The following is a 12,884-nucleotide window of genomic DNA, read 5'->3' as shown; positions in this document are numbered from 1 at the left end:
GAGTTCTGCCATGGAGTTTTTAACGACTCCTGTATGATCTGTATAAAAGCAGCATTCCTCTTTTAAAGCTGCACACAGTCCTTCTTGTTGCATGAACAAGAGGTCTAGTCCTCGCTTATTCTGTAAAATTATTTCTGAAAGCAAAGAGACTGATTTTTCTAGATAGGAGATGGATTTCTTGATCTTCTACAGGTCTTCGTTGATGGTCATTTGTAGCTGAGAGAGTCCGTGCTGTTGGGTTGCGATGGCTGAGACACTCGTGGCTGTGCTAGCTGCTCTCAGGCCGAGCAGCATTGCGATAGTTATACTTGTGATTATTTCTCTTTTGTGGAGTTTGTCAGGTTCTTCGAAAAGGTGGTACACTTCTTTATCTGAGTGGTACAGGACCTTAGGAACAATCAGAACTTGGACACAGAAGTCAATAGAGTAATTAAATTTGGCAAGGAACACACAAGGACTCACTCTGGATCGCTAGCAAACCCACATTCTAGATGCGGATGGGACCACCTACTTATTGGTCTTTCTGTGGGCTTGACAACTTTAGTGCAGAAGTTGCTTTTTTGCTTTGCTAAAGTTGCATTGCCAAAACATTTGCCCTGTCCTGTGATTTAACTCAGGGTGATACTTCTGCGGGGAGTGTCCCATCTGCACTGGTGGGGGGCATCGGCTGTGGAGTAACTGAAGGGGGTGTTTAAAGCAATGCCTTCGTAGAAAGGGGGTTTAACATTATAACAAAGCTAACAGGAGTTAGTCAGGTTTGGTTTGGTTTCGTTTAGGGTTAGAAAGGTAGCTTTTAGTATACGAAAGATTGGGTTTGGATCGGACTTGGCTGTGCAGCTTATCTGGAAGGCATCTGTATGGCTAGCCGGGGTGTCGGTGACTTTTGGGGGCAAGGTTTTGGGGTGGGTTGTGTTTTTTTCTTTTTTTGTATGAAGCGTTATAGCTACTAATTGGGTGCTTTTCCAAGCTCGGGACGGCTTTTTCACTCCGTTCACTGGGGGGACTTCTTTGCATTGCCAGTGTCGGGGCTACAGTGCTTGGGGAAAAACTGAGCAGTCTGCTCCTGTGTCTGCCTAAAACTGAAGCCCTATGACGTGGGGGTCCTGACTGCCATAAAGGTGTCACATCCCCCACACCTTCGGGGGCTCTTTTCCTATTTTCATGGCCAGGGCTACCCAGGGGTCCCGTTCTGGGGCGTCTCTTGCTGACTCTGCGGCATAGGCGCTGCTTGCGGTGGTAGTGGGTACGAAGGTACCGCAGGCTGTGTTGCGAAATTTGCTGGTGAGGGTACAAAGCTGGCTGCCTCCTGTGGGGGTATGGGGTATAAGGGCACCCCGTCCCACTGGGGGTTGGCATAGATGGGCTGCCTTGCGTTCGCGGCGGGAGGAGGCTGAGTGCGGCCCGCACACCCCTTCTCTCTCCTGTTTCCCTGGGGCTGGGACCTGCAGTCTTTGGTGAGGTGCCCCTTCTTCCTGCAGCCCCAACAGGCTCTTCTCGGGCGTGTTTGGGGTGGAGGCGCCGCGGCGGGCTGCCATGCCGGCTGGGGACCATTCAGCGCAGGCTATTTTTATTTCTCCCCAGTCGGTAAACTGGGCTGGTTCGTATTGTGGCTGCTTTTCGGTGCGGCTTAAAGCTTTACTCGGTTTTGTTTTAAATTGCGTTGGCTCTGTTTCCTCCATCTCAGAGTCCTAGCCAGCTTCCGTCAGCTCTTCTGAGCTGCCGGAGCTGCTGCCGGACTCCGAGTTGGAAGTCGAATGCCAGCAAACTTCTGGGGCTCGGTGCCGTTTTGCGCGGCTCCGACCCCGCTCCTCCCCCCGGGGGTGGCACTGCTGCCGCCCCCCGGGCTCGCCCTGCCTCCTGCAGAGGGGGGTTTCTCCCTTACATGGTAGCGGCGTCAGGCGCGGCTGCCGATCGGCTCCGAGCCCTCTGCCGCTCTCCTTCTCTTTCTCCCGCACATGCGCATTAGCAAAACTCCGCGCCTCTGGGCTCTTCGCGCCGAGACTGCCCGCGCCCCGCCCCTCCCCTTGGCTGCCGGCGCCATTTTCAAAGGGGTATGGAGGTGGCGTGGGTAGGATCTCCTCCCGAGCCATGGCCTCCGCGCCTCTGGCTTCCCCCGCCAGCCTCCGCCAACAGAACCCCGTGCGCCACTGCACTTCTGGCAGCGGGCCACCGACCGGCGGCGGTGGGGCGGACGGGGAAGCCGCGGATTTTTGGGAAGGTTCTGTGGGGGGATTTGGGCTCTGGTCCGGGGAGGGGGGTGATGCGCTGGGCCCCCCCGGATCCCCGCTCCTGGGCGGATTACCCTCAGGGGCGGTTTGCGTTGCCGCTCCTACGCCTAGCTTGGGTGTAACCAATAAACACGTACGCGCCGCGCTCCATGTCTCTTGCTCTTCTATTGCTTTGCGTAGGGCTTTCTCGACTTTGCCCCATGCCTTAAGGCATTTGCTGCTGCCTGAGGATTTCGTGTCCTCGGCCAGCATGGCTGTGCATTTTTCCCATATTTCTGGATGCAAAACCTCCACAGGGCGTTCAATTGCCCCAAGCTCAAGCAGCCTTGCTATAGCAAGATAAAAGTCTTTGGGCTTACACTCAATTCCCCATTGCTTATGAACCTCACTTACGACCCTGGCGATGGCATCCATGATGATCGCGGGTCCTGGGACGTCTCCCTCGCCGAGAACACGGTTTCACCGGTCTGGCCGCTGCTCTTGTCCAGGCGACACCCGCTGCCCAAGCGAATTTTTCCCGGGTTTCAGCACCAGATATCTTGCCTTCATGGGAGGCAACGGCGACCTGGTTGCAAGGAACAGCACGGCAGCCCAGTCTCCCCTGGGCCACTCGGGCTAACGACACACGCAGGACACCAATGTGGTGGACGGTCGAAAAGCCTTTATTTTCTTATCTCATGGGTTTAAATAGTCTTGGGGGACTCTGCTACGTCAGGGGAGGGTTGGCAGGGTCTCTAGGGTTAGTCAGGAGTGGAAAACTACTGGGTTAGGTGTGGTTACATTCTTTGGGGTAATGGATAACATGTTGCAGGGTGAGAGGGGGATGGGGGTCTTTCTTTCTGTCACATCCCAAAATCTTCTGTTCGCCTGTCCCTATCTACTACAGGTCAGACACCCTGCAGTGGCCGTGCTCCATCCACCTGGGGCATCCTGGGGCTGTCCCTGCCTGGGCAGCGCAGGGCTGGGCTGTGTTCTCCGGCCTCTCCCGCAGCCCCTCAGCTCGGGCTGCGCTCGCTCTTTGCCAGGTGCAGCCGTGCAGCGCACACGAGAGCAGGAACGCAGCCGTGGCCGCTTCCGCAGAACAGCGCAGGTACCTGCAGCCATCCCCACCTGGGCTGGGCCTGCTGGCACTGCTCAGCCCAGCAGCACACCTGCAGCACTCCATGGCTTCTTGCCCTTCTCCTACAGCTCGTTTGCAAATTCATCAAGAGAATTCGGCAGGAAGAGACCAGCGCCATGGGCCCTGGGCTCAGAGCCTACTCAGAGCTCCTCGGACATGAGACCAGTGCCGCCCTGCTGGATTTGCTTGTGCAGAGGGGTGTTTCCAGAGCAGAGCAAGTAGGCAGCTGTGGCCAGGCTTCAATTCCCCCATGAGTCACACGGCTTCCCAAGCCACAGTGCTGGGCCCTGTGAGCCTTTGAGGCCATCACATTGTGGTGGGAAGGGAAGCACTTCTCTGGGGACACTGGGAACACTGGTCCCTCTGGCAGCTTTCCAAGTCTCCCTGTGCCTTCTCCAGGTGCCCGCCATGGTGAGGTACATCCACCAGTGGCTCATGGCCAATGATTCTGCTGAGCATAGACTGGACAACGCCCTGCTGTATCTCACAGAAGCGCAGCCAAATGACGCAGTAATGACACTCCTGCGTGTGGCCCCATCCTGTGACAGGTACGGGGCCCACCTGCCCAGAGGGCTCAGGGCTCCCCAGCCCATCAGCCTGCACAGCCTGTCCCAGGTGTCTGACCAACAGAGAGTCCCAGGGTCCTCTGGCTGCTCCCTTTGCCAGCCCTGGCATGTCAGCCCCGACCTTGCTGCCATGCTCCCTCGCTGCCCCTCAGGGGCCTGTCCCCACAGGGCTGGGCTGTCTGGCTGCTGCTGGAGAGGGGCAGTGGGAAAAGACAGAGCCGGTGGTCAACCCAGGCCCCTAGAGATGCCCAGGCCATGGTGCTGTGTCTGAGATCCCCTGAGACAGATCTCTAACCCCACAGAGCTGCCATGGCCATGTGGAAGACCATCATGTGCACGCCCTGGACTGCAGAGCTGGCACTGCCGATACTCCTGGATGTGCTGGGGAGCTGGCCAGAGCACAGCACGTGCACCTCCGATGGGGACAAAATGGGTGTCTTTGTCCTGGCTGTGAGTTTCTGCCTTTGCTGGCCCCAAGGCCACCTCTCCAGCAGCTCTCCATCCTCCCTCCCCCACGGCGTCTCCCTGCCTCAGGCACTGGGCCGAAACCTGGCCTCGGGGCAGCTTCAGGGCCACGAGGCCTGGTGCTCCCCCTGTGTCTCTCTGGGCCTCTCCCTCCCGTGCTCAGGCCCTGCCACACGAACACCTCGGCACTGAGCGCTGTCTCAGGGGGCTTTGTCCTTTGCAGGCAACTGTGGTGATATGGAAAATCCTCCAGGAGTCCTGTGTCCCAGATATAGTGATGGTGCATTTCCCACAGTTATTTGTGCCTCTGCTCTTCCAAGTGTTCTTCAGCACCAAAGAGATGCCAGAGTAGGTCGATACCTTCTGGAAGGGATGCCAGGAATAACACGGCCTTGCCACTAGCCCCAAATATTTCTCCATCCCAGTCCTTCTGTCCCTGCCACACAGCCAGGGCAGGAGCCAGTTCAGAGCAAAGCCAGGTTCCCAGTGTGACCCGGGCTTTGCTCTGCACTCAGGTTTGCAGTGAGGACCCTGAAGTCCCTGCTGTGCCAAATGGACTATGAGGATGTGGTGGTGTCAATGGAACGCAAGCGTGGCTGGGACACGCTGCTCTGTGCTGACACCCACATTTATGCCGTGGGTCTGCTGGCCAGGTGAGACCCCCTTCTCCCCATTGCTCCCGGCATTTGTGCTCTGTGTCTGGGGTATCCCACTCAGTCCCTGTGGCTGTGGGCCAGAGGCACGAGGGACGGCCAAGCAGACTGGGAAAGGCTGGGAGAGGAGGGTGCCCAGTAGCAGCCACATCTCCAAGGGCCCAGGTCCCCCTGCAGGGTGGGGGGTAAAGACAAGAACTGCGTCAGTCTGTCCTGGGAGGGGCTTCCCCCCACCCTGGCTCAGGGTCATAGTGTCGTAGGGGCAGGCCCCCAGCTGGGTAATCATTATTACTGACTCCATGTATTGCAGAAGTCTGATCAATAATTAACTTTATTAGGAAACCCATTGTTCTTATAGATAGTTATGATATAGGTAGATTTAATTGGTTTTCTAGTCTAATCACTATCTCCATTAGTTAATTAAGAAAACACCCTTTGGTAGACAAATCTCCGTAACATATTCCTTATGTTCACAATACCAGGTGCAGCATGTTAAGATAAGAATGATTTTCATTCTTTCCTCTGATCTTCTCAGACTTCTCAGGCCATGCCTTGGAAAGTTGTCTGTTTCTCTCTGAGGCCAGAGAGCTGCTGCCACATCTTAGTGCCATTTTCCTCCTTGCAGAGAGATGCACAATGAATCCACCTGCTTGTGCAAAAGCATCTTATGCTGTCTCCTTGAGTTTCTCAGCAAAGAGATGCCATACTGGAACTTCCCTGCCCTGGCATTCCTTGTGGAGGTGAGTCTGAAGGCCGGCACTGCCTCCCAGCTCTCTGCCCTCTCGTAGCCGCAGCTGCCTGGGATGGTGCCCACGCCCTGTGCTGCTGCCTGGTCCCCGCCCTGTGCAGTTCTGGGCTCCTGCTGGCCGGGTCCCCTGTCACTGCCCTGTGCCTTTCAGGTCCTGCATTGCCTGGACTTGAGCGCATGCAGTGACAGCATCATGGATCTCTTGTCGAGGCACTTGCTGAGTGAGTGCACAGAGATGCGCTGCCAGGTTCTGAGGGCCCTCCTCTTGCTCAGGGATAATCCCTCGCTGGTAAGGAGGGGCAGCAGCTGAAGCCGTGCAGGCAGCGTGGGGCTGGGGAACGCAGTCGCTGGAACTTGGCTGGGCTTCAGGCACTGGGGCAGCCGCTCCCAGCTCTCCTGCCTCCCACTTCAGCTGCCCGAGTGCTGCGGGACAGGCCTTTGGCCTCTGGGCCCTGTGGCAGCAGGGTGGCCTTTCACACACTTTTGTTCCAAACAGGCCAAAAGAATGTGGAGCCTGACTGAGGCCTCGCAGTGCTCACCAAGGATCCTTGGATGGTGAGAAGGGGGCAGTGGCTGAAGCTGAGCTGGGCAAAGCAGCCCCTTGGTCTGTCAGGGCTTCAGGAGCTGAGGCAGCTGCTCCCAGCTCTCCTGCCTCACCTGCCCCAGTGCTTTGGGAAAGGCCTTTGGCCTCTCTGTGATGTCACACAGACATCTCTGTGATGTCCCACTGGAACTGTGAGGTCACATAGCTGTTTGTGATGTCACAGTGACAGCTATGTGATGTCACAAAGCCCTCTGTGATGTCCCACAAACCACTGTGCATGTGTGCCATTGGATCTTTCCCTCCAGTTCCCACAGAGGCCATGCCAGACACTCCTGTCTGGCTTCCAGGTCTGCAATTTCCTCCTCCAAGTGCAGCTGGTGCTGCCAAAGGATCACCTCCTGCTCCTTCATCCTCTGGACAATTCCTTTATCATCCTCAGGAGAAATCCCATTCGTTCCAGGGGGCTGGTTGATGCTGACAATGGCCATCAACACCAGGTACCTATGGAAGATTCCTTCAGCCATGGCTGATCCTTCCCTGAAAGAGAAAGAAAGGAGGACAGAGCCAAGATCCAGACTATATTGTCTCGGGAAGAGACAGGAAAGAGGCTCGCCCCTGGCAGGAAGGCTCTGGCCAGCCCTGCAGAAAGGCTGGAGGCCAGAGGTGCTCCTCAGGGCTCGCTTGCTGCTGCCCGTTCCAGTCCAGCTGCCCAAAGAGGCTCCATGAGCAAGTGGTGAGGAGGAAGAGGAGGAAGGTGCGAGACACAGGGACACAAACCTGAGCAGCCAGGTTTGAGGAGAGAGAAGCTCAGCATTGCAGATGGCAGAAGAAACCAAGCCCAGTCCCCCAAGCAGGAGGAGGAGAGGAAGGGCCCCCCAAGCTGGCTGCAGGCAGACAATGGAGACCTTGCCCAAATGTTCCCAAATGGGCTGGGGGGAGGGAATACATGGCCCTGCTTTTCAGCTCCTCCCACCACTTCTGACCCTGACACTGTCATGAGACAAAGCCTGATGAAATCCTGCTCAGCGTGGGCAACTGAGTCCTTGAAGGACTTAATGTCAGGTCAAGGCTTCCTTTCCCTCCCAAAGCCTTCCCTTGGCAGTCTTGGGCAGGGGATTCATCCTCCCTCCCTCATCCTTCCCACAGACCAGCTCGGAACCACTCCATGGGCACTTTCCATTCTTTGTGTCTGTCCTCAAGTGCAGTGCCAACCTGGGGAGAAGTCCTGGCTCTGTCCTGAGCTCCCAGGAGCTCCCAGGCTGAGATGGCAACGCTGAGCCACACCAGGGCCCTGCCCCTGCCAGCAGCACCCCCACAATCAGCAGCAGCAGCAGCAGCAGCAGCAGCAGCAGCAGCAGCAGCAGCAGCAGCAGCTGCAGTTGCCTCTCAGCTGTTGGTGCCCCTGCACTGCAGCCCCTCCCGCTGGCACCAACGTTCCCTTGTGGCCTTGGAGACAGTCGTGAATCCATCCATGGGGTCACAGAGCCATGGAATCCCAGAGTTCCAGGTTCCTGGAATCCTAGAGTCATTGAATCCTGAGAACCACACTCAGAGGAGGAGGAGGAGGAGGAGGAGGAGGAGGAGGAGGAGGAGGAGGAGGAGGAGGAGGATGAGGATGAAGACAAGGAGGATGAGGAGGAGGAGGAGAAGAATGAGGAGGACGAGGACGAAGAGGAGGAGGATGAGGATGAGGAAAAGAATGAAGATGAGGAGGACAAGGAGGAGGAGGATGAGGAGGATGAGGAGGAGAAGGAAGATGAACAGGAAGAGGAGGAGGACAAGGAGGAGAATAAAGAAAAGGAGGAGGAGGAGGACAAGGATGAGGAGGAGGATGAGGATGAGGACGAGGATGAGGATGAGGACGAGGATGAGGACGAGGATGAGGACGAGGATGGGAACAAGAAGGAGGAAGACGAAGAGGAGGACGAGGACGAGGAGGCGGAGAAGGGGTTGTTAAAAGAGCAGTTAAAAATGAGTGCTGGGAACCTGTCCCCATGGAGAACCCATCTCCCAGATGTGCTCCATGCCCTTAACAATGGCCCCTGGGGAAATGGAAACCCCCTGGCTGTGCACGGCTGCTCCCAGTGTGCAAATACAGCCCTGGGCAGTGAGACTGGGACTGCCTGGGAAATTGTTCTGGGTGTGATGGCCCTGGCAGGGCCAGCCCAGAGGCTGCAGGGCTGGACCTTCATCTACTGGAATTAGTCAGGATAAATCAGAAGCAAATGAGAGTTAATAATACAGGAACAGGAATCCAGATTCCTCCAGGACACTTTGGTTTGATAACTGCTCACTGGAGCTTGGCCTTGCAAAGTGCTCATGTCATGGGAGGAGGAACTGATGCCGATTATCAAGGGGTAAATGAAGTAATTTGGTTAAAGGATAGCGAACAAGATTGGATTATTCAACCGCATGACAGGGTAGCACAATTATTGATATTGCTAGTGTTTAAAACAATTGGGGGAAAAAAGGAGATCCACCTGAAATCACTGCTGTTGGTGGAGATAAAGGGTTTGGATCCAGCAGTGCTAATAATGGAGCCAGAGTGTGGGTCCAGAGGCCAAAAGGCCTCCCGAGGCAGCTGAAGGAACAGCTCCTGGGAAGGACAGCACTGTTTGAATCCTGAAACCTGGGCAGGAACGATGGGAATGTGTCCCTGCAGCCAAGTGCTCTGTGTGAGAACAGGTAGATATTACAGGAGATTGTTTTACACATCCTGCCAGATCAAATCTCCCTGTTTGCCCCAGTGAAAACTCGTGACCTGGACTCCACCTAGGATGGAGCCAGGGCCAGGCTCTTGTACTGCCCAAGGTGTATCCCTTGAAGACCTTTTAATAAATACCTGCTTTATTCCTTTAACACTGCCTAGCTCTGTTCTAGGCAGCCTCTCAAGGCATCACCACCAAACCAAGGGAGCACGGATGAGGTCTGTCTGTGTGGGCCTCCTGGGGACCACCTGGCCACCTTGGCATGTCGAGGGCTGCTTCTCACCTGCCCTGAAGCCCTGGGGCTCTGGGCTCTCCTTCCTATGGGAGAGAACTCTCCTCCTCCATGGGCCATGGCCAAAATTGGGATTCCTCCTCCAAAACTCTGCATCCAAGGATTGCTCCCAAGTGAAAGCTGCCAGGACAGACAGGTCGGGGCGCCCTTCGCCTCTTGGGGGCTGCCTCTCATCTGCTTTTGAAACACTGGGGATTGGTGCTTTCATTCCAATGAAAAGAATTGTCCTTCTTCTCAAAGTGTCCCTGGTCAAAATTGAGATTCCTCCTCCCAAATTCCATGTATGCAAGGATTCCTCCATGAAAAAAGCTGTCTGGAAGAACAGGTCTGTTTGCCTGAGACTTCCAGGAGCCACCTCTTTCTTCTTCTGCCTTTCAAACACTTGGGCTCTGTGCTTTCTTTCCTGTGGAAAAAACTGTCCTTCTCCAGGTGTCCATATCTGAAACTGGGATCCAACCTCCCAAATTCCCTATATCCAAGGGTTGCTCCCAGCCAAAATCTGCCAGTACCATCAAGCCTGGCTGGCCTTGGCCTCTGTTGGCTGCCCCTGCCACACTGGGGCTCAGTGCTTTCCTTCCCATGGAGATCACTGTGACACTGTGGGCACCTCATGGAACCAAGGGGATCCTTGTGGCACCACTGGAGCCTATGGAACCAAGGGGTGTTGTTGCGCGGCATGCACTTCCCCTCGCCGCGATACCCTGAGCGGTGCCGTGCTGGGCGGCGAGAGGGAAGAGAACGGGCGGCCGCTCCTCCTGCGAAGCTCTGCAGTCCCAGTCGGTGGTGCGGCAACAGACGGAGGCGACACGGGACTTGGGGATGAACAGGATGGTTTTATTCAGTGAGCCCCAAGACCCCCTCGGGAGCGGGAGCAGAGCTTTTATAGAAGAATTCAGGGAGACGGGTGTAGGAAGAGCAACCAATGAGGGAATAGCAGGGGAGGAGTTTAGGGCAGAATTAACCCATCACAAACCTGTCAGGGGAAGCAGGGGAGTGGAATAACACAAAATAAGCAATAGGGTTTCGAGCCTCACTAAACAGACAGGGAATTCTCTGGAAGCAGAGGTGGGGGCTAGGAGGAATGACAGGGAAGGTTCCAGGGAAAGGGAGGATTGACAACTTGGAGATGAGGGGGTTAGGGGAGAGCTAGGGAATACTGACAACTGGGGAGAAGAGGAGATTAGGGATGGGGGAGGGGAAACAGATATTGAACAAAAATCAAATTAAAGACACACCACCGCAAAGGGGCCATGGTGACACCACGGGGCTTCAGGGACCCAGAGACCATTATGACTCTGTGGGGCCTGATGGAACCATGGAGACCATTGGGATCCTTCAGGGCCTCGTGTCACCAAGGGGGCATTGTGACACCTCAGGGCCTCCTGGAAGCAAGGGACCCCATGGAAGCGAGGGAACATGGAGCAGGTCTGGCTGGCTTGGCCTGCCAGGGGCCACCTGACAGGTGTGGCTGATGTTGGAATGCCAAGGTCTGCCTCTCATCAGCTCCTGGAGCACTGGAGCTCTGTGCTTTCCTTGCTGTGGAAAAGAACTGCTCCTCATTTCAGATGCTCATTGCCAAAACTGGTATTCTCCCTAAAAATTCCTATATGCAAGGGTATCTCTCAGAAAAAAATCTGACAGCTCTGGTTGGCCTCTGGTGGTCGCCTCTCTTTCCTCCTGGAAACATTGGCACACTATTCCTTCATTCCTGTGGAAAAGAACTGGCCTTCATGTCCAAGGGCCATGGCCAAAATTAGAATTTGGCCTCCCAAATTCTGAATATCCAAGGATTTTTCCCAGACAAAAGTAACCAGGACAGACAGGTCAGGCTGGCCCTGTCCTCTGGTGCTTTTCTTAGACTATGAGCTGAATGTTTTCTTTTGAAAACACCTTGGAGAGAGCCCAGAGATCTCCCAAGGAGGGGTTCTGAGCCCTTGGGCACATGACCACTACATATGGACAAGTTAGAGATGAGAAAGCCTGGCTGGGTCTCTGTCCCTTCTGGCCCCACAGAGGTGCCGAGGCCGGCCCAGCCCCGTCTCGGCCGTGGGGCCGGGCGGCTCCTGCCGTGGGGCCGGGCCCCTTCCCAGGGAGCCGCCAGGCGCCATCGGCTGCCGGGCAGGGCAGGGGAGGCCGCGGGGCCGAGGCCGGGCCGTGGCTGCGGGTGCTGACATCTGGCCCTGCCGAGCCCTGCCCCGCCGCCAGCCCGGGCCCGGCCAGGATCCGCCGGGCCCCAGGAGCAGCCCCGGGCCGGGCTGGCTCGGCCAAGGCTCTGCCGCCCTTGGGCTTCGCCCGCAGCCGGCGGGCAGGGCAGGAGAAGCCATCGGCCCCGGCCGTGCTGCTGCTGGGCTCTGGCCTGGCTGCTGAGATCCTGGCCCTGCCCCAGCGCGGCCCAGCCTGACACAGCCCCAGCGCAGCCGCTGCAGAAACCTCCATGGCAAAACAGCTCCGGCCGCAAGCACCGAGCCCGGCCGGGCTCACGGAACCATCTGCAGCCCCGGGCAGATATTGACTCTGCCAGTGCTGCCATCCTCCCTCCAGTGAGAGAAAAGGACACAGGGCAGGCACACAGAGGAGCAGCATGAACACACCGAGGGCAGAGAAGGGGAAGTTGAGTCCCAGATGGGAGGGATGACGAAATGCCTTAATCCTGGGGCTGGAATCCTCTGCTAAAGCTATGGAGAAGGATGTCATTGATAGATCAGATTCTATTTTTCCATATAATGCATTGAAAAGTATGAGGCGATGACTTGTTTCAGCAAAGGCCTCCATGCTAAAGTAAGCAAATGTCGAAGTAGCTGTGATCTCCTGTGAGAATTTTGAACAGAGAAAGGGAGAACAGTGATGAGACCCTGTGCCCTCAGGGAGAGAAGAAGATCTCTGTTCCCAGAGATGAAGATGATTTCCGAAAGAGATTAAGAGAACCTCTGCTCTTAAACAGCTCATCTTGAAACTAATATCCCATAACTTGGCATGGCCCATAAGCACAGCTGTGGGAAAAGGTGGGAAAAGATGGGAGGGAGTTCACGATTGCAGATTTCTCCAGGCAGCTGCTATTTGTGGAAATGAAAAGCCATGAGATAACTGTTTTCTTGTGGAGAAGTCTCCATAACATTAACAAGAAGAACTTCTCTGCCTCAGTGAAGTGAAGAAAGACTATTTTAGATGTGGTAAAGTGATGGAAAATTTTATGTGTTGTCTCTTTACATTGTCAGGTTGTATGGAGAGAGGAAGTGTTCTGAAAGTTTTCCTCTAATTCTTATTACTCCCTCTTTAGTTATTGTTAATACAATTTTATTTATACCCTTTTAATATTTTGAGCCTTCTTTGCCTTTCTCCCAATCCTATCTTATAGCAGGAAATGAGTAAATATATTCTAGTGAGTGCACTGGTAATTAGCCAACACTGAACACACCAAAATAGTTGATGCATTGGCTGAGAAATATCAAAATGGTGAACCAAAACCACTACAGAAACTTCCTGAAAAACTGCACAAGAGCAGAGAGAAATGCATGCAGAGCAATGGTTTGTCAGGACTTGCTTGATCCTAATGAGCCCCG

Source organism: Lonchura striata, chromosome 5 (assembly GCF_050655825.1).
Source record: "Lonchura striata isolate lonStrDom1 chromosome 5, ASM5065582v1, whole genome shotgun sequence".
In the NCBI taxonomy this organism is placed as follows: Eukaryota; Metazoa; Chordata; class Aves; order Passeriformes; family Estrildidae; genus Lonchura; species Lonchura striata.
The sequence above is the reverse complement of the archived record's forward strand: the minus strand, read 5'-3'. Positions refer to the sequence as shown.